This window comes from Poecilia reticulata, chromosome 20 (genome assembly GCF_904066995.2).
Source record: "Poecilia reticulata chromosome 20, P_reticulata-male-v2, whole genome shotgun sequence".
In the NCBI taxonomy this organism is placed as follows: Eukaryota; Metazoa; Chordata; class Actinopteri; order Cyprinodontiformes; family Poeciliidae; genus Poecilia; species Poecilia reticulata.
The window spans coordinates 115,433-138,030 of NC_088849.1; the positions used below are offsets into that span (position 1 = coordinate 115,433).

At 43.6% G+C, this 22,598-nt stretch overlaps 1 long non-coding RNA gene across 2 annotated transcripts; it reads left to right on the forward strand.

The window, feature by feature from the left end:
- The first annotated feature begins 6,971 nt into the window (after nt 1-6,971).
- On the forward strand, nt 6,972-13,956 carry LOC145549400 (uncharacterized). 2 transcript variants are annotated; one of them, XR_014085360.1, is made up of 6 exons: nt 6,972-7,100; nt 7,275-7,310; nt 7,445-7,539; nt 7,641-7,724; nt 12,773-12,844; nt 12,928-13,956. It is a non-coding gene; the product is annotated as an uncharacterized LOC145549400 (long non-coding RNA). The 2 variants fall into 2 exon arrangements; XR_014085359.1 differs by having other exon boundaries at nt 12,993-13,956.
- Nucleotides 13,957-22,598: the final 8,642 nt, after the last annotated feature.

The window sequence follows — 22,598 nt, forward strand, 5'->3', positions numbered from 1 at the left end:
CAGCTACAAACACTCACCCGGATTAGCATGACGGTCAGAAAGCTAAACAAATAACCCGCAAAATATACACGTGTATATTGGGATCTTGGGAACCAAGATGGCGGCGGTGTGTGTGGTGGCTGCTCGTCTGTCGTTCTCTCGTTTGGTTGTGTTTGTACTGTTTCTGACCTGTATCATCTGCAGAGCTGAGTCCCTGCTGGTGTATGATCGCAACACATTACTAGACCTCCAACCTGTGGCCCAGGATATGCTGTTATTCGATGTTGCTGGCCAACAATCCTTGCCCCCGCTTCTGTCGGAGATTCCGAGTCACCTGTTCCGGGTTCCTGCACTGCTTTTACAGCGGAGACGTCATCGTCGTCGCGGTAGATGAAGTGGCCGGCTGGTGAAGCTGAAGTTTTACCTGACGTACTGTTCTCCTTTTATCCGACTGTCACATGGATCGTTTCTGGGCTCTCGGGTGCCTCGGCGTTTCTTGGATCCCGTCGATGTCTGCTTGGTGCCAGTGGTCGGCGTTCAAGCCTACATCGCTGCCCTTCCCGAATCAACATTCACCGACGGTGTCTCCAAACCCTCAGACCGCTGTACCGGGTTTCCCGACCTGTCCAAGCCCAGGATCCAGTTCCTGTCAGGATCGGCCTGGTAAACACCAGGTCGCTTGCGAATAAAACTTTCATTCTTCGGGACTTTTTTAGTCACTAAAACCTGGATTTTTTGTGTGTGACTGAGACGTGGCTGAGTGTTGGTGAGTCCAGTTCTCTATCTGAGCTTTTACAGGCGGACTGTTCTTATTTTAATTCACCACGGGCTTCAGGGAGAGGAGGAGGCACAGTGACTGTTTAAAACAGGACTACAAATGTAAGCTGTGTTTTCTACAGACGTCTTTCCCCAGCTTTGAGTTTACGTCATTTGAGATGAGACACGTAAACCCAGTTTTCTGTGCTGTCGTCTACCGGCCCCCCAAATATAATAAGTATTTTATAAGCGACTTCTCTGACTTTTTATCTGGGATTTTAACTAACTATGAACATGTTCTTATTGTTGGAGACTTCAATATACACGTGTGCTATATAAGGACTTTTTAAGCCTTCTGGACTCTTTTAACCTGGTACAGGCCGTATCCGGTCCTACACATGAGCACGGACACACACTGGACCTGGTTATTTCCTGCAGTCTGCCTGTGACTAACCTGGAAACCTGTGACTCTGTGTTCTCGGATCACCTGCCTGTTTTATTCAGTGTTACTTTGACACCAACTGCAGTTAAAACTCGCTGTCGGAGTATTAACCCTTCCACTGCCACTCAGTTCTCTACTGCTTTTCTTCAGCTCTGTGGATCATCTGACTTCCTCCACTCTGATACAGAAGAGCTCTGGTCCTGGTTCTGTTCTTCCTGTGAAACCATCCTGGACTCGGTTGCTCCATTAAAAACCAGGCAGCCAAGGATTAAACCTGAGCCTTGGTTTAATGACAGAACTTGTGCTGCAAGGAAGGAATGTCGCCTTGTTGAACGAAGGTGGAAAAAGGATAAACTGTAGGTTACTTTTCAGATTTTAAAAGACTGTTGGCGTCTCTATCAAAGCACAGTTAAAGAGGCTAAAACGGAATATTTGGCAAATATCATTTCCTCAAACAGCCATAACCCACGTGTTTTATTTAACACCATTGACTCTGTGCTTCATATTCCACAGAATGCCTGTTTGGAAGCGTCTCCTGATGTGTGATAATTATCTGCGTTTCTTTATTGAAAAGGTTGGTAGAACCAGGGCTCTTATCACAACTCCTGACTCTGACCCTGTTTCAGTCCCTTGCTCTGCTGCCTTCAATCAGTTTGAGCCTGTGACTGTCTCACTTTTAGAGGACGTGGTTGGCCACATTAAGCCATCAGGTTCCCCCCGTGATCCTGTCCCTCCACCATTTTTTTAAAGATATTTTATCTAGCATACTGCAGCCTGTTCTTGCACTTATAAATAGCAGTCTGTCCTCAGGTGTGGTGCCCTCTAGTTTTAAACATGCAGTAGTGCAACCATTGCTTAAAAAACCTGGCCTTGATCCGACTGTTCTAGCTAATTATCGGCCGATTTCTAAGCTGCCTTTTCTTTCTAAGGTTTTAGAACAAATTGTGTACTGTCAGCTGACACAGTTTTTAGATGACAATGGCATTCTGGAGGTTTTTCAGTCAGGTTTTAAAACTCCTCATAGCACAGAATCTGCTTTAATAAGAGTTTTTAATGACGTCCTTCTTGCATGTGATTCTGGTCTCCATGTTGTTCTGATCCTACTTGATCTAACTGCTGCCTTTGATACTGTAGACCACCACATTTTAATATCGCGATTACACCACGTTGTAGGTATTGATGGCACTGTTCTTAAATGGTTCAGGTCTTACCTGGAGGAGAGAACTATTTCAGTAAAAACTAGTGACTCTGAATCATCTGCTGCTTCAATGCCTTATGGTGTCCCGCAGGGCTCAATTCTGGGCCCTCTGCTTTTCTCACTTTATTTACTGCCTCTGGGTTCTATACTTAGGAAACATGGGATTTCATTTCATTGTTATGCTGATGACTGTCAGATTTATTTGCCCCTGAAGCAGAAGGATGTCCATTCCATTAAACATCTCCAGGCATGTCTTAGTGATATTAAAGCTTGGTTGGCCTTGAACTTTTTAAATTTTAATGAAAACAAAACAGAGGTGATGGTGTTTGGACCCAGTGGCTCCTGTGAGTCCTCCTCTGTTGACCTGGGACCTTTGGAGGCATATTTTAAACCTGTTATTACAGATCTTGGTTTTAAGGTGGACGGTGATTTTAAACTGGACAGCCAAATCAGAGCCGTGGTTAAGTCCAGCTTTTATCATTTAAGGCGATTGGCGTCAGTGAAATCTCTTCTTTCCAGGCAGCATTTTGAAACAGTGATCCAGGCTTTTCGACTCGGTTGGATTACTGTAACTCCCTTCATCTGGGAGTCAGTCAGTCGTCTGCAGCTGGTTCAGATGCTGCTGCACCACTTTTCACAGGAACTCGACAGAGGGAGCATGTGACCCCTGACCTGGCCTCACTTCACTGGCTGCCTGTATATTTTAGGATTCATTTTAAAATTCTTATGATTGTTTTTAAATCACTACATAATCTTGCCCCGGCTGACCTCTCTGAGCTTCTTCACCCCTACATACCTCATCGGTCTCTCAGGTCAGCAGATCAGCTGCTCCTGGAGGTACAGAGATCCAGGAGGAAGCTCAGAGGGGACAGGGCTTCTCTGTCATGGGCCCAAAGTTATGGAACGACCTGCCTTTGCAGGTCAGAGAGGCCCCTTCACTGTCCACTTTTAAAGCTCGTCTTAAAACCCATTTATTTTACTTGGCTTTCAACTCCAACAGGATCTAGTTTTAAATTGTATGTGTTTGTTTTTAAACTGTAAGAGGTTTTTTATTTTTATTTTTTATTGTTATGTTGTGTTTTACTGTACAGCACTTTGTATCAGCTGTGGTTGTTTTAAAGTGCTTTAGAAATAAAGTTGGATTGGATTGGATTGAAAATTATTTAAGTCTTCAAACTGCATGTAAGACACTGGGTCTGCTCTCGCTGTTGAACCGCTGCTACGCGCTACAGGTAGTAATATTTCACAGATGGAGCGCTGCTTCTGCTCCACCTGGTAGTGACTCTCACACCGAACCTCTGCTTAAAGCTCAGTTCGATGACCGATTTTGTCGTTGTTTCATCTGATCTGTGGCCGTATGTCTTGGACACTCGGGTGAAGAGAGGTGCGGAGCTGTCCACTGACCACTACCTGGTGGTGAGTTGGCTCCGGTGGTGGGGGAGGAAGCCGGTCAGACCTGGCAGGCCCAAACATGTAGTGAGGGTCGGCTGGGAATGTCTGGTGGAGTCCCCTGTGAGACGGAGCTTTAACTCTCATCTCCGGCAGAACTTCAAACACGTTCCAGGGGAGGTGGGGGACATTGAGTCTGAGTGGACCATGTTCCGTGCCTCCATTGCCGAGGCGGCTTATCGGAGCTGCGGCCGCAAGGTTGTTGGTGCCTGTCACGGCGGCAACCCTCGAACCCGTTGGTGGACACCTTCGGTGAGGGATGCTGTCAAGCTGAAGAAGGAGTCCTACCGGGCCTTTTTTTCCTGTGGGACTCCAGAAGCAGCTGATGGGTACCGGCGGGCGAAACGGCATGCGGCTCGGGTTGTCGCTGAGGCAAAAACTCGGGCATGGGAGGAGTTTGGAGAGGCCATGGAGAAAGACTTCCGCACGGCTTCAAGGCGATTCTGGTCCACCATCCAGCGTCTCAGGAGGGGGAAGCAGTGCAGCACCAACACTGTTTATAGTGGGGATGGTGTGCTGCTGACCTCAACTCGGGACGTTGTGGGCCGGTGGGTGGAATACTTCGAAGACCTCCTCAATCCCACCAACATGCCTTCTGTTGAGGAAGCTGAGCATGGGGACTCTGGGCTGGGCTCTCCAATCTCTGGGGACGAGGTCGCTGAGGTGGTCAAAAAGCTCCTCAGTGGCAGGGCCCCGGGGGTGGATGAGATCTGCCCGGAGTTCCTTAAGGCTCTGGATGTTGCAGGGTTGTGTTGGCTTCCACGACTCTGCAGTATCACATGGACATCGGGCATAGTTCCCCTGGATTGGCAGACTGGGGTGGTGGTCCCCCTGTTTAAAAAGGGGGACCGGAGGTTGTGCTCCAATTACAGGGGGGTCACACTCTTAAGCCTCCCTGGTAAGGTCTACTCAGGGGTCCTGGAGAGGAGGGTCCGTCGGATAGTCGAACCTCGGATTCAGGAAGAGCAGTGTGGTTTTCGTCCTGGTCGAGGAACACTGGACCAGCTCTACACCCTCAGCAGGGTCCTGGAGGGTTCTGGGAGTTCGCCCAACCAGTCTACATGTGTTTTGTGGACTTGGAGAAGGCGTTCGACCGTGTCCCTTGGTGGGCCCTGTGGGGGGTACTCCGGGAGTATGGGGTACCGGGCCCTTTGATACGGGCTGTCAGGTCCCTGTATGACCGGCGTCAGAGTCTGGTCCGCATTGCCGACAGTAAGTCAGGCTCGTTTCTGGTGAGAGTTGGACTCCGCCAAGGCTGCCCTTTGTCACCGATTCTGTTAATTACCTTCATGGACAGAATTTCTAGGTGCAGCCAAGGTGTTGAGGGGATCCGTTTTGGTGGCCTTAGGATCGCATTATTGCTTTTTGCGGATGATGTGGTCCTGTTGGCTTCATCAGATCGTGATCTGCAGCTCTCACTGGAGCAGTTCACGGTCGAGTGTGAAGCGGCCGGGATGAGGCTCAGTGCCTCCAAATCCGAGGCCATGGTCTTGAGCCGGAAAAGGGTAGAGTGCCTTCTCCGGGTCAGGGGGGTCGTCCTGCCTCAACTGGAGGAGTTTAAGTATCTGCGGATCTTGTTCACGAATGAGGGAAGAAGGGAGCGGGAGATCGACAGGCGGATTGGGGCAGCGTCTGCCATGAAGCGGGCGTTGTACTGGTCAGTTGTGGTGAAGAGAAAGCTGAACCAAAAAGCGAAGCTCTCGATTTACCGGTCGATCTACGATCCCACCCTCGTCTATGGTCATGAGCTTTGGGTCATGACCGAAAGAACGAGATCACGGGTACAAGCGGCCGAAATGGGTGTAACGGGTACCAGGTTTCCGGACCCGTTGGCAGCAGAAGATGAAGCTGAAAAACAGCATTTAAATGAGCACACGGGAGACGCAGTCTGTGTGTTACGCCAATTTCTCAACTTATTTATTAACAAACCAGCTCATTCCACCATCAATACATCCCATTTCAGAGTTCAGCAATTCACTGTATTTATAGTCTATTTAGACATATTCAATCATAAACATATTTCGTCACAATTCCATGGATGGTAACATATACCTTCAATTCACCGCACTCTACATGCATATCTAATCACACATGGCGACATTTCATGGGTATGTATATTAAGCTACTGCACTGGCATAAATACCTTTTGAACACAAACCAAGTGAATGCACTAAATCATTGCTTAAACCTCTCAAAACTGTCCAGAACACAAACAAATCATGGAACCTGAAAACAGCACAACACTCACTCCATACATACATATCCCCACTAACCCGCTCTTTCCTGCCGCTACAGTGTGCTAACCCACTAGCATCACGGTTCGTTGGCTACCTCCTCCAGCCGTTGCTGGCTCCGAAACACAACAAAACCCATCCTATCTCTCTCAACACGTTAATACATTTTCCCAAACATTCCCCAAACAGTATCAAGTAATAAAGTACTTTCTTAACATAAATATTGAGGGTTATCCTCACCTGAAAAACAGTATTTAAATGAGCACACGGGAGACGCAGTCTGTGTGTTACGCCAATTTCTCAACTTATGAAAAACGGCCGAGCAACAGGCAGCTCAGAATCCCCATGCGCCACCTACCGGTGAAACACCGTTACTGCACCCATCGTCATTAACCCCATATACATTTAAAGAAACGCATGCCCTTTTATTTCCATTTTTGTGGGCACACATCAGTGGGCATCACACACTCCCGGCAAAAATAAAATGGCTCTGACATGAAAAAAAAAAAAAATACAATAAACAGATTCTCATTAAACCCAATCTCACTAGCTATGCTTTCTCAACCGCACACTATGCTCATAACTGGTGTGTGGTATGTATGGTGTTGCCATGGAACTTGAGTACACAAAAATGAATTTGAATACAGCGTACCAAGTGGTGGACTAGGTAAATATGAATACTGCATTGGGTGGGCAAAAACTGCATTCAGATTTGCATGTGACTGTACTGATGGCTCTCCCAATGAGTCATATGTGAGGAAATTTCTGGGCCTTCTATTGCGTGTTGACCTCCTGACCTCTGTCTGATCAAGTCCAGCAGGAGGGATCATAAATTGATTTTCAGGCTCTGGCCCGACGAATCGGTTTATCTCCTCCTCTTCCGCAGGTCTGGTCGAGACCGGTATGGTTTCATCCATGTTTTGTTCAGATGCATCATTTAGAGATTCCAATATGGCTTCAGGTGAATATTCAATCAATGTCTGATTTTCATCCCCCACCGTTTCAGGGTTCCTCCCAGAAGTTTGGGACAAAGTTGTCGTAGGTAAGGAAGGTTTCTCGTACAGACACCTTTGCTCGGCTCTCGGTTGTACTGGTGCCCTGAGCCAGTATCCTGAGGGAGAGTCATCATCTGAATCAGATGTTTCACCATTTCTCTCTTTAGTCTCTGTTCTTGTGTCATTTCTCTGTCTTGGTTTGTGGGTCTGTTTTCTGGCAGGAACCAACCTTGTTTGGTGCAGTGTCTCTTCCACAGGTAGGTCATTGACCAGCATAAGGAGGTTGCGATGCAACGTCCGGGTCTTCTTCTGGTCTCCTGATTCAGGACAGACAATATACACTGGGCTGTTGGCTAGCTGCCTTTTGACTAAGTAAACTGTTTTCTCCCAGTATGTCCGCAATTTGCCTGGTCCTCCACGTTCACTGAAGTTCCGGACCAAAACTCTGTCTCCTGGATGCAAAGTTACTCCTTTTGTCTTCTTGTCGTACGTCACTTTCCCCTTTGCACTAGCCTTTGAGCTACTTTTACTGGCAATCTGGTAAGCTTGTGACATCCGCTCTGCCCATTTCTCTGCGTATCCTGTAGGTGTTTCTGACTCTTTGTCTCCAGCCAAACCAAACAGCAAGTCAACTGGAAGATGTGGGTGACGGCCATAAAGAAGGAAAAAGGGTGAGTAGCCCGTTGACTCGTGCCGTGTACAATTGTATGCATGTACAACATGCGGAAGGTGATCCTTCCACCGCAGTTTTTCACTATCCGTCAAAGTCCGTAACATCTGAAGGATGGTGCGATTTAGCCTCTCAACTGGATTCCCTTGGGGATGATATGGTGTCGTTCGTGAGTGGCTCACCCCAGACAACAGCTGCAGAGTTTGGAATAACTTATTTTCAAATTCGCGACCTTGGTCGTGATGCAACTTTGATGGATATCCAAACCGAGGAATGAAGTCATTGAACATTAGCTCAGCAGCTGTCCTTCCACTTTTATTTTTTGTGGGATATGCTTGAGCAAATCTTGTGAAATGATCAATCACTACTAATATATATTCAAACCCTCCCACGCTGGCTTCTAGGTGTAGATAATCAATACACACCAGCTCTAGAGGAAAACTGGAAGTGATACTACACATAGGTGCCCGGTCGTAGGTGACAGGTTTCTTGGATTTGATGCACAAACACTTTTGAGTGACATGTTCTTCTATTTCTCTAGCCATGAAGGGCCAGTAAAACCTGTCCCTTGCCAGATGAAGCACCTTCTCCGTGCCCACATGGCTCATCTCATTGTGCAGATATTTCAGGGCTAATGGTCGATACTTGGTAGGAAGGACTAGTTGTTTTTTCTCTCCCACAAATCTGTAGAGGAGATCGTTCTCCAAACGCAGTTTATTCCATTCATGCAGCAATTTCTGAGTGTCTCTGCCAACTGTTTTACGTATTCCATTGGTTAACGTAATGTTGGATGCTTTCATTTCTCTGACCCGGCCTACGGCTGAATCCTCCCTTTGTGCCTTGACAAGATCCTCGTGGCTTATGGTCGGGAGATCAGAATGGTGTTGTTGGTCAGAACCTTTGGAAGAAGCAATGAGTGCTGCCACCCATGCTACATCTTTGCGCCAAGCTGCTTGACTCCCATCCCATGTTGCACATACTGCCTCAGCTGGGAAATCTTCAGTGCAAGTTTTCCCATACGTCTCCATATCGAGAGGAAAACGAGACAGAGTATCTGCATCGATATTAGACTTCCCAGGCCGGTATTTAATGTCAAATCGAAAATCTGAGAGTTCACCCACCCACCTATGACCAACTGCATTAAGTTTGGCTGTACTTAAAATGTAGGTCAACGGGTTGTTGTCTGTGTATACCGTAAAGTGAGGGGCATAGTACAGGTAATCACGGAATTTCTCACACACAGCCCATTTCAAAGCAAGAAACTCCAGTTTCCCACTGTGCAGATGGTAATTGCGTTCGGCTGGTGTGAGTGTCCTGGAACCGTACCCAATCACTCTCAGTTTCTCATTCTGGTGTTGGTACAAAATGGCTCCCAACCCCTGGTCTGATGCATCGGTATGTAGGATAAATGGTAGACTAAAATCTGGATATGCCAGGACAGGTGGGTTTGTTAGGACACTAATTAGCTGTTCAAGAGCTTCCTGGTGTTTGGTGGTCCAGCTAACTGGTGCTCTGGAAGGCAGTTGGGGTTGTTTGGCCTTTCCACTCCGGGCTGAAGTCTGAGCTGTACCCAATTTATTCTGGAGCAGCTCATAGATCGGTTTAGCAATCCGGGAAAAATCCTGGATATATGAGCGGTAATAGCCGAGAAATCCAGCCAACCTCCTAACCTCTCCGACTGTCATTGGTTGCTTTTTAGTCAGTGTGTGGATTGCTTCCAAATCATGGGGATCTACTTTGACCCCTTCTGCAGACACAAGACGACCCACATATCGAACTTCTGACTTGAACAGTTTACATTTTTCACCCCTCAGTTTCACTCCATGACGCTGGAGAGCCTGTAGGACCTGGCGGAGTGCTTCGACATGTTCCATAAACGACTTGGAATAGCAGAGTACATCATCTAGATATGGAATGCAGCATTCATCTCGAAGTGGTCCTAACATTTCCTCCATACTCCGCTGAAATGTTGCAGGGGCATTCGAAAGCCCAAATGGGATTCGAACCCACTCATAGAGTCCCCACGGGGTGGTAAAGGCGGTGAATTGGCGCGACCCCTCTGCAACAAAACCTTGGTGGTAAGCTTTGCCTTGGTCTAGAATACTAAACCATGCATTTCCTCCAAGGGTGTCAGTCAAGTCTTTTATTCTGGGTAGTGGGTGTCGATCAGGCACTGTCTTTTTGTTTAAGAGGCGATAATCAATACATAGCCGCAGGCTGCCATCTTTCTTCCGAACACACACAACCGGTGCAGCATACGGAGATTTGGATTTGACTATCCAGCCTTTAAGTAACAGCTCCTGTACATACTCTTTCACTTCTCTAAAGAGAGGTTTTGGAATAGAAGAGTAGGTGGCTCTTACAGGAATCTGATCTTGGAGGGTGATCGACATTTGTAAACTGGGTATACACCCAATATCATGGCTGTCTCGTGCAAAAGCTCCAGCTTCTTCACAAAGCATCTCATTCACCACTGCCCTTTGAGCCTCATCTAGATGGCTGAGGTCTACAGGGGGTTGCCATGAAGGCTGACTGAGATTGGTGGGTGCTAGAGTAGCACTGTTAACAGTCACCACTGAGTTTGGTGCTTCAGCTGAGCTTGCTGAGATCACCTTATCAATGTCATGAATGTTGCCAAGAACAGTTTTTCTTGGTACAGTGATAGTATGTTGTGTATTATTTCCAACAGGTACAGCCACATAGGGCCTGTTTGGATTGTGAACCTCTAAAACACCTGCTCCCACATCCAGTTCAGCTAAGGGTATACTGTCATCATCAGGTTCAAACAGTACAACAGAGTCAGGGAAAATGGTGTCAAATGGAACCTGACATTTGACCCAGGCCACTTGGCCAGCTGGAATGACTGTGTCTTGTTTGCCTGTTCGTAGTTGTCCCCATTGCATGGTAAGCTTGTCTGTCTGGATAAAATTCACCAGGAGTTCGGCCTTCTCCACTGGAATGGAAATGGCGTTACACACCAAGCTGGTGAGTGTTGGAGCTAGATTCTGAGGCTGCTCTTGTATCATTGCCTCCAAAACATTGAACCCTAGCAATGGTCTTTCCAAGGCAAGACTACTGACAAGGAAAGGAACATTAATAGACAGATCAGGATTTGTGTTTCCCATCAAGTTAACAGTAATGGGTAACCAGCCATCATATGGGATAACACCCCCATCTATGGCACAGATTTTTAGGTCATCTTCATCATCCAGTATTTCACTGAGTGGCTTGACGATAATTTCTGGTAAGTATTTGTCTTTCCAGCTTTTATCGATCATGCTCACCTGAGCACCTGTATCTAGTAAAGCAGTGACAGCAAAACCATTTAAACTACACTGGGTTAAAGCTTTTCTCCCAATGAGCGTGGCTAGACAGTCACTTTTGCTGTTTGATGAGTTATGGCTGGTTGTACTTGTCAAGTGGGTTGACTGTCTGTGTTTGTGGTGTTTTGGTCCCTGGTCTTGTGTGGGTACACAGATGGGTACAGCATGTTGTTGTTCAGACTCACCAGTTTGGTCTGTTGCATGTAGGGACTGTTGGGGCCCGGTCACTGTCTGTCCCCTGGCAGAGACCGGCTCCAGTTTCCCTGGCACGGCGTGGGTTTCTGGAGGCAGCCCACAGCTTTGTGACCTTCCTCACCACAGTGAAAACAATGGGTACAATCAGGACGGTTTTGTTCAAGACACTTCATGCAGCCATACCGTCTTCCTTTTTGCTTGACCCTGTTATGTCTTGGTGGCTGATTATTTGGTTCAGATGCTTGTTGTTGAGTTAATTTTTGTAATGACTCAACAAGCGTGGTGAGTTTTTCAACTTTTTCTTTTAGTTGTTGGACCCCATCAACTTGTGGTGTTCTGCCTAGACCCTCTTTTGCACTTGGATACTGGGTGGCATTTGCCTCAGCCTGAACACTGTGTAAATTGGTGGGTCTCTGGCGATGAGCTGACCCCAAACGTTTCTGTCTTTCATTCTCATCACTCATTATTTTCCTCATCTGTCGTAGTATTGCTTCGTCAGTTACACATGAGTCAGCTAGAAGGGGTTTCAGTTCTCTGCGAACATCATCATGCTTGTGCCCAAGGCCTTGGTACACAGTATGAATGAAAATGTCTTGAACTGTGCTTGGACTGTACTTAACATCTGTGTCAGCGTGTTTTGAAGCCAATAAGATCTTTTGCTTAAGCCCAATGACTCTGTACAGGAATTGTTGTGGTGTTTCATTGTCCCTTTGTTTGGTACACATGAGCTCCTGGAAAAACTCTGTGTTGCTTTGCTCACCAAGATGGGAGTGTAGAAAGGCTTTAAGTTCTACTACTGTTAAATCGTCCTTATTCATTAACATCTCCTTAAAATTTCCAGGTTTGATAACTCTGAGGACCGCCCTCACAATTTCTGTGTCACTGAACTGATCCCTTAATCCTTCATCAATCTGGCGACAAATGTTGTTGTAGTTGATGTCCGACCCCTGGTCTCCAATTTGGCCTCCCTGTATTTTAAACTCTCTACGATGAAGGTAGGAGAGATCTCTTAATGAGATCAGACCGTCTTGAACCAGAGGTGTGCTTAATTTGTCTCTACTCTCTGTGTTCTGCGACTTACTCTGTGACTTTTCTGGTGGATGTGATGCAGACTGTGAGGAGGTGGTGGGTATGTACTGTCTGACCTGCTTGCTAAGCTCTTCACAACTAGCAAGTAGTTTCTGTATGTCAGTGCTACCCACATCACTAGCCATCAATATTCCCTGTTTATCTGCATTTACATCACTTACAGTAAAAAGATCATTTTGAAATGTTACCACAGGGTCAATAAAACCCTTAACTTGACTGTCCTTCAACTCAGCATCATGACCTTGTGGATTTACAAAAGGAACTTGTGTGATCCTGGCATCCGGACGCTGTACTTGTAGCTGAGATGCATGACCCTGAATGGCTGCATCCACAAGGTCCCTTAGCTCTAACAAATGAGCCATGCCAGTGTCCTCAGACTCTAGCAAAGTCTTACTGCTCATAAAACTGGTGATGTACTCGTAACAATCCTCTTCATCTGCAGACTCAGAACGAAGTGGCTCCACCTCTGAAACCGCACCCACTGACCTGGCAATCTGGAACAGTTCACCTGCAGGTAGGTTGAGCAAGTCCTTCTTGATGGACCACACCAAGCTTTTCCTCTCACCGTCTGCCATAGCTGTTCCTTCTTTCCCACAGTTGACTACACCATTCAAAGTCCTGGAGCCCTTTCTCTCTTTGTCTTTTCCTTCACCGGTGGACAGGGTAAGACGCCTTCCTCATCCGCTGAGATGAACGATGGAATGTATGAGGTCCACAGCATCTGTATCACTGGAACCACATCCCAGTCTGGCAGGGAGTAGGATCCCGGACGAGCCCCCAAAACTGTAACGGGTACCAGGTTTCCGGACCCGTTGGCAGCAGAAGATGAAGCTGAAAAACAGTATTTAAATGAGCACACGGGAGACGCAGTCTGTGTGTTACGCCAATTTCTCAACTTATTTATTAACAAACCAGCTCATTCCACCATCAATACATCCCATTTCAGAGTTCAGCAATTCACTGTATTTATAGTCTATTTAGACATATTCAATCATAAACATATTTCGTCACAATTCCATGGATGGTAACATATACCTTCAATTCACCGCACTCTACATGCATATCTAATCACACATGGCGACATTTCATGGGTATGTATATTAAGCTACTGCACTGGCATAAATACCTTTTGAACACAAACCAAGTGAATGCACTAAATCATTGCTTAAACCTCTCAAAACTGTCCAGAACACAAACAAATCATGGAACCTGAAAACAGCACAACACTCACTCCATACATACATATCCCCACTAACCCGCTCTTTCCTGCCGCTACAGTGTGCTAACCCACTAGCATCACGGTTCGTTGGCTACCTCCTCCAGCCGTTGCTGGCTCCGAAACACAACAAAACCCATCCTATCTCTCTCAACACGTTAATACATTTTCCCAAACATTCCCCAAACAGTATCAAGTAATAAAGTACTTTCTTAACATAAATATTGAGGGTTATCCTCACCTGAAAAACAGTATTTAAATGAGCACACGGGAGACGCAGTCTGTGTGTTACGCCAATTTCTCAACTTATGAAAAACGGCCGAGCAACAGGCAGCTCAGAATCCCCATGCGCCACCTACCGGTGAAACACCGTTACTGCACCCATCGTCATTAACCCATATACATTTAAAGAAACGCATGCCCTTTTATTTCCATTTTTGTGGGCACACATCAGTGGGCATCACATGGGTTTCCTCCGCAGGGTGGCTGGGCTCTCCCTTAGAGATAGGGTGAGAAGCTCGGTCATCCGGGAGTTATTATAAACAAGTTTTTGTCTAAATTAAGGTTAATTTATGGTTCCTTTTTCCACATAATGTAACCGGTAGTGTTTATGATTAAAACAATAATAATTATGTGATCGTATTGGTGATCGGCCCTCATGGGTGATCGGTATCGGCAGGAAAAAACCTGATCGGCACATCTCCGGTTTCTAGTGAAGTGTTGATGGCAGCTGATTCTGGAAGCTTCACTGTGTTTGTTGTTCTGGACCCAACCTCCAGAACAACAGAACAACAACAGGCCTTTTCCTGTTTTTATGAACAATGTTCACTCTGATGTTGCTCAGCTGTCCTGTGGGGGGCCCCAGGGTTCAGTTCTGGGCCCACACCTCTTTTTATTGTACTAAAGCCCACTGGGCTTTACTTTAAATCTCTACAGTAACGTCTCGTACCATGTGTATGCTGACGATATTCAAATATATTGTTCATTTCCATCCTCTGAATTGTATAAATTGACTGAACTGTCTGACATTAAAATCTGGCTGAATGACAACCAGCTGCAGTTAAATGCAGGCAGGACTGAAACGCTTATCGTAGCTCCTGGTGATAAAATCACGGAAATCAGGAAGCATCGTGAGTTTTTAAACCGTTTGAATAAAAATAGCCTCAGAAATCTGGACGTTCTCTTCGACAGTTCTCTGTCATTATACAATCATTGCAAACTGTTGGTTCGCAACTGTTTTTACCATTTAAAAAATATTTCAAAGCTGCGGGCTGTTTTATCACAAAAGGAATTAGAAATGTTTGTCCATGCTTTTATTTTTTCTGGTTCAGACTACTGCAACGGCCTTTTAGTGGGGATAAGTAAATCCTCCATGGCTTCCCTTCAGTCTGTGCACAACGCTGCAGCCAAGCTTTTAACTAGAACCACAGAACAGATCACAAAACTCCTGTTCTGGCCTCTGTGCTCTGGCTCCCGGTGTATTTTAGGACTCATTTTAAAATGTTGGTTTTAACTTTTAAAGCACTTCATGGTGAGGCTCCCAAATATATATTGGACCTTTTGAAGCCTCTCTGTCCGTCTAGGACTCTGAGGTCTTATAATCAGATGCTGCTGTCGGTTCCCAGAACTCGTGGTGATAGAGCATTTCAGGTGGAGGCCCCGAGGCTCTGGAACGCTTTCCCTCTATCAATGCGCTGCTCCGAGTCAACTGACGCATTTAAAAAATGTCTCACGACTTATCTCTTCAGACTGGCTTTTGGTTAATTTTGTTCACTGATTTTATATTCTTTTATTGTTAATGTGTTTCCTTTTTTGTAAAGCACTTTGTGATTTTTATGTCTGTGAAAGGTGCTATATAAATAGATTTTACCTACTTACTTACAATTAAATATATCAAAATGTCCCAAAAGCAGGGGTGAACTGGCATACAGGACTACCGTGGGATTCCAGTTAGATTCCAGCACAGAGATGTGCATGCAGGGCCGGCCCAACGTAATATGGGACCTTAGACAGAGTCATGATTTAGGGCCCCCTCGTACTAAGAATCTCAGCATCACTAACAGTGTTTAAATGTAGATTTAGTGAAGTCTGTGATAGGGAGCACAGGTTAAATGGCTGAGTTTAAACTCAACCACTGATTATTGGTTATTATTTGCTATGATGTATTTGTGAACAAACCCAGCTCAAACACAAAGATTACACCGTACACAACAAATCCAGGAGGCCCAAATTAACTATGTCAGATTTGATTTCAACACTTTTAAAGTGTCTATATGGGTCCACACCAGAAAGTGTTAACTCTTTAGAGAGTTAGTACCTTAACTCTTATAAAGTGTCAAATATCAAACCTGCTGGAGTTAATAATTTAACACTTACTAACACTAATTCAGTGTTAGATCTTAATATTAACTCTCACAGAGTACTTCTTTAACTTCTTAAGAGTTAATTGTAATTAATATTAAATAGGTCCTTTATTGTTTTGAACTTTTAAAAATTATTTGGAAAATAAACATTTAATAAAAAGGCAATGATTTTCTCAAATGCATTTATTTCAAAACGTGCACTATAATTACAAAACATTTTACAACGTGGAATAATGTGCATGTTTCACATGTCGCTTTCACTCACATATTGCTTATTAAAAAGTCTGACATATCAGTTGTGCAATACAAAATGCAGTATGATTAATACATTTTTCTTCAATACCATATGCATAAAATTGTTCAAAGTACAAGGTGGAGAATATAAAGCAGGGCTTAAAGTAAAGAAAATCCTGAGCTTGAAACTTAGTTATGATAGAAATTTACTATAGCGTTGCTATTGCCACAGTTTAATAAAAAGTGTCTTTGAATAGTGCAAACAATGGCTTCCAACAATACAATTAACAAGCTAAACACTCAAACTTAAATAAGACTTCAGTACATTTCAACTCAAAACAAAATGTAAAATGTCTGAGACCTAAAGGTTTGACTTACAGGCAAAACCCCCTCAACATTAAATAAGAGCCTTTCAGTCAATGTTTTAGAACATGCAACATTACCAACTAGCTCAGTGTTTCTCAACCTTTTTCAGCCCAGCGCCCCCCCAGCCTTTATCCAGGTCCCTCACCGCCCCCACCAAAGAATTTGTAGGCTACTTTACACTGACCATTTTTTATCATTAATATTACTATCACTATTGTAGATGTTTTGATTTTTATTCTTGTTTCTGTATTTATCATTAAAAATAATTTCCCAGAGAACAAAAGAGCCCTGGGAATAGAAAATATTTTCACAGGTGTCCATGAAAAATGTAATGAACATTCAAGTTAAAATCTGTAGGTCTAACAGCAGCCAGTCAGAGTGGAGAATATATTCTTATTCTTTGCCATTTTCTAGTTGTTAAATATTCCACAAATGAGCAGATAAAAGTTGTTCAACATGCCAGTTTAAACTTTGAACTATTTGCAAACGACTGAGCTGCAACATTAAAACATGGTTAGAACTGTAACTACATTAATCATAGCTCTTCTTCTCTTCAGTGTTTCTGTGAGTTTCTGGTGGTGCAGCTCTGTGCTGCCTTCAGGAGAATGGGACATCAGAGTATCATCCATAAAATTTCACCCACATGGCATTTATTGTGCAAACCAGAGCTTTCAGTGGAAAAACTAAAGTTCCAGATCCTTTTAATGCCATACAAATATGAGACAGAAACATGGATTATATCTTTATATAGACCTGTCTATTGATTTATAGATTAATAGTTTTACTGGACAGAAATTACAATGAACAAATCTGGTTCTTAATCAAATCCTAATGAGTCAAAGTGTCATGGAGTCATCAGCCTCATGACATTAACACTGACATGAAAAATGATATTGAAGAAATAAATATATCAAATCTAATTAAAAACATAAAAGTGATCAGTTCTTTACTGTTATGGTCTGTAAGATATATTTATTCTCAGTACTAGATGTGGTCTCAACAAACCCATGGCACTTCAACAATATTATTTGACCTTTTATGTGGAAATAGTGTCTGTTTATTCTTGCCATACAGTCTCTGTATTAATTATTGCTCGAAAGGTCTTGCCATACCAGTTTATTCCTCTGTATTTACTTTAGTTTCTTAGTTTATTCTTGCATTTTGTTCTTCATTCATTTCCATTTAGTTTCATTTGATTAGTATTATCCTCTCTTGGTTTATTGCTATGTCCACTTTAGTTTCTTTGCTGTTGATAGATTTATTTTATAGTTCATTGACCATCAGTAATCTTCACTCATCACAGATTCAAACCTCCATAAGTTATATATTATTCAACATCAGGCTTTAAGATTATGTACCGGTGCTTTTAAAACATCTTCAACAGCAGCTTTACAGGTTGAAATGGGAGAAATGCCTCTTAAACTTAGAAGGGATCAATTATCCTTAAACTATTGGTCAGATTTACAGGGACAAAGAAATGATCATCTAACATTAGAAGTACTTAAACATGGCTGGAAAAAGGAAAAGAAACAATTAAAGAGCTTTGGACAGATAATAACTCTAAAGTTAATGAAATTAATTTAAATCAGTTGGATATATATGTCAGGCAGTTCCATTATCTGCAGTTCCACCTTGGATACTTCCTGATGCTGAGGTTGATTTTTCTTTTATAGAAAAGAACAACAAAGATAAATGTAACAATATGAATAGATATATAATACAAGAATACTTAAATGAATATTATAACTATATACAAATCTACACAGATGCATCAAAACATACAGCTAATAAGGTAGGGAGGGATAGCATTTATTGTGCCACAGTTTCAAATGAAAGTAGGAAAAAGGATCAGTGATGGCGTCTCGGTGTCTACAGGAGAAATGCTGGCTTTGCTGTTAGCAGTTCAATGGGTGGAAGAGGTCAGAGCATTAAAATCAATTATTTGCTCAGATTCTAGTTCTTCGTTATTCAGTTTCCAAAATAATAAATCAGATAGTACACCAGATATATTAATTGAAATACGACAAACACTTTACAGAATCAATATGATGGGGCTAACGGTAAATTTTGTTTGGGTTCCAGCTCATCATGGGGTTAAGGGGAATGAAACGGCAGACAGAATGGCTAAAGAGAGAACTAATAATCGGGTGAGGATAGATATTAATGTTTTAGTATAGCAGAAATAAAGAGTATAATTAAACAAAAAACAAGAGAGAGGTGGCAAAAGTTATGGGAAGAAGAAAAGAAAGGAAGGTGGTTGTATAAAATTCAAAAGAATATTTTACAAATGAGAAGAACAGAAAGAATCAGGAGAGAAGAGATGATTATGACATACTGGACTAAACAGGTCATTATTTCTGATAAGGAAACATCAGACAGGGAAATGTGACTGCGGGGAAGATGAGACAGTGGAACATGCTATTTTGAGTTGTAGGAATTATTTGATGCAAAGAAATAAGTTAATTAGAAACCTTAGTAGTATGAAAATGAAATTTGATATTGTTGATTTATTACAAAAAGATTCAGGAAGTAGAGGATATGAGGCCTTATTTTATTTTCTTAAACAGTGTAAGTTGTTTAATAGGATATAGTTGTTGTTTTTTTTGTCATGTGGTCCACACTCCTTACCAGTTGGTGGCGGTAACATATCAAGAAGAGTCTCCGGATTTCTCAATCCTTGACTGGTGAAGATCCGCTCTCTTCCCATGGTGTGCTCTGTTACCTGTCCGCCCTCCAACATTACATCCTCCTGCAGTCTTTAGCAACCTCTAGTTCTCCTCCGATAATCGGTATTCAGACCACACCCCATCTCCCCCCACAAGCAACCCTGACTCCAGTGACATAACCTCTCCTCCCTGGCTGACTACCGTTATCCCAGTAAGCATCATCCACTCAACTTCTCTGTCTCGTTACAAACCGTCATCTTATTTCTCATCTTCCCTGCCCTCAGATCTCTTACGATCAAGATCTGTTGGTTCCAGGACAAGAATCTCACACTTCATCGAGTGAAGTGTGAGATTGTTCTATTTAAAATCAACTTTATTTGTCTGGGTCAAGCGAGTTGCTCCCATTATGACATTCTCAGCTTTAACTTGAGCCACATTTTATAGAAATCTAATTTTTTGTGGCAGATTCCTGCTCATCCTGCATTGCACCAGTACAATTTTGAGGACATGACTCAATAGTAATGGCATAGGTGCTCATCACTAGCTGTAATGGCTAACAGGCGACGTCCAATCCAGTAACACACTATTTTGCCAAAAGTATTTGTACACCAATACAAATTATTGTAATCAGGTGTTCCAATCACTTCCATTGCCATAGGTGTATAAAATTAAGCACCCAGATATGCAGACTGTCTTTACAAACATTTGTGAAAGAATGGGTCGCTCTCAGGATCTCAGTGAATTCCAGCATGGAACTGTGATAGGATGCCACCTGTGCAACAAATCCAGTTGTGAAATTTACTCTATCCTTAAGAATCTCCACCATGCAGCTTCTCCATGGTGGAGAAGCTGCATCAAAGCCATACATCACCAAGTGTCATGCAAAGCGTCAGATGCAGAGGTGGAAAAGCATGCCGCCACTGGACTCTAGAGCAGTGGAAGCTCTAAAGCAGTGGTCCCCAAACTACGGCCCGCGGACCGGATCCGGCCCACCTCCACATTTGGTCCGGCCCCCTGAACAATACCAGAGAGCATTTAGATTTTTTTTTTCATTTACCGTATTTTCTGGACTACAAGCCGTTTATATGTGGATTTTTCTTCAACCAGGAAGTGAATCATTGGAAGTCTGGTTACTTGCGTGCCAACATTGAGCCCACAAACAGCAAAATGAGTAAGAAACAGATCAGATGTCTTTGGAAAGTTTCTTTGCAAAGGGGAAAAGGCCCAGAGAAGAGACAGGAGAATGGATTTATCCCGGACCGGCAGGTGAGTCCCACATTACAAGCCGCTCTGCGTAACATGCGGCGACCGGCTGCTAATGAGGCAATGAAGCTTCAAGCTGCTTCACCACATAGAAACCAAGCAGGTTGTGGATATCAGCAACACTTCAGGTGTCATTGTCTCCCATCACCCCCTGATAGGACCGTCTGGTTGCAGAGAAACAAGCTCAGGGCTCCGTTAGTCATTATCGTGAGTTAAAATTTTCACGAAAGCAAAATGTTCGTTTTTGTGGCGCTTCTGTATCTTATTTTGAAGGGATATATAAACGTTACCATAGCGACCAGAGTCAGAGCGTTTGGGCTGCGGTTGTGAGTCTTAAGTCTGGTTTAGACGGAAAGATTTAAGAATGTCGGCCGATTCTCCAAACCTCTGTGACCACAGAGCTGATAAAAGTCCAACAGGTTCGATCGGTTCGTGTGTCCAAGGCAGGAGCAACACGAACCGATTCCAGTCACGAACATCCCGATTCCAGAGGATAATCCAGTAAAACCCCCAACATAGCAAACGGGAATTTAGAATAACCAAACACGGATGAAGATGTAGAAGCAATAGTGATAGTTTGTGGAGTCATGATTTGGAGGTGAATATGTATTTTCATAGTTTAACATTTTTAACTGAATAAACATAATAATGACCTTTAGATTTAATAATAAACATTTCCACATATCATCTCCGATATCCACCAGACTCAGTTGCGCGATATGTCAGCTGTTTGGGATTCCCCTCTGTTCTGACATCACCGCGCTTTCTGATTGGCTACCTGTCACATTCAGCAGGTTGGATTCTTGTTCCCAGTCAGGGAAAACCCCACAGGCTGCGAGAAAAGGGCCAAGACAACCAAAATAGGGTATATTCAGTATTTAGTGGGAACCCCAACATGCAGAAGCCTTATCTGACTGTTCGTTTGGGGACCCCTGCTCTGAAGCCTCCACTGCCTGGGATGATCTCTGCAGGATCGTTTTCTCTGTGCTTGATAGATACTGGGTTCCAGCATTGAATGCCACACAAACGCAACGCGTTTCAGATCTGATCTATACAAGGCCCAACTGTCGCACACAATGCGACATACAAACTTATATTATGCCTACATCTTTTTTTTTTTAAGTTTCAACAAATTATACTAAATAATAAAGACAGGAAATCAAAGTCTACCCATGTGAGGAGAACACTGATTCCAAGGCTCAGGTGCTTTATCTGATATTTCCAGAGGACATGAAGTGATGTTTCCGTCATTTCTATTCTTTATGACAAACGTTTTGACTAGATTTAACTGCTTAACACTCCCAGTCTAGCGTAATGCTGAGAAAGAGCATGGAAGATGTCATAACAATAACTATCATATCTTTTTTACTCTGACGAAAATCTCTCAGTTTGTACTGCCATACAGCTGCAGGCGCTCCTGCAAGCATTAATAAGCAAGCACTGCACTGGTGGTAATATGATTCTGTAGCAAACTGCTTAGAACCAGATATGCCCTTTGGGTGGAGCCATTCCTGGTGGAGACATCTGGAAGCCTTCACCACAAAGGACAATATGAGAAACTCGTATTAATTGAGCTTGGTTCAACTAATATGAACTAATATGAACCAATATGAACCAAGCTCAAATCGGTTCATATTAGTTGAACCAACTCATCTTAATTTCCCTGTAAGATGATTTCTACAGGAAAATTTCTTCTCCAATTTGTGAATGGAAGAAGAGGAAAGTCTCAGTGATGCCAGTAGTCAGTATCAAGGTGTTCTGTTTTATGAGGTCTCTGTGTACTACATGTACTTTTTAAAGCAGTGACCTATAAGAAGCCAGGGTTTCTTTCACTGTGCGGAGTCACATGCAAGAAACCCAAGGACACGGCTATAAAGGCTGCATTCTAGTCACGCTTTTGAATGTTATCAATAACGTTGAGCACTTGCCAACCAAGACTGCAGTATGGCAATCATAGTTAATGTGTATGTTGGAGCCGAGCTCTTGTAGAGAGTATGTATAAATACATACGATGATGAGTAAGGAAAATTTACAGGTGCACGACCAGGTGCTGCGAAAACCCGGATCAACACGTCAACTATAGACCTATATTAAGCTGCTCCTCATGTAGGTGAGTGTATGCTAATGTTTCAAAATTGTAAGATGATTTTTACAGGGTAA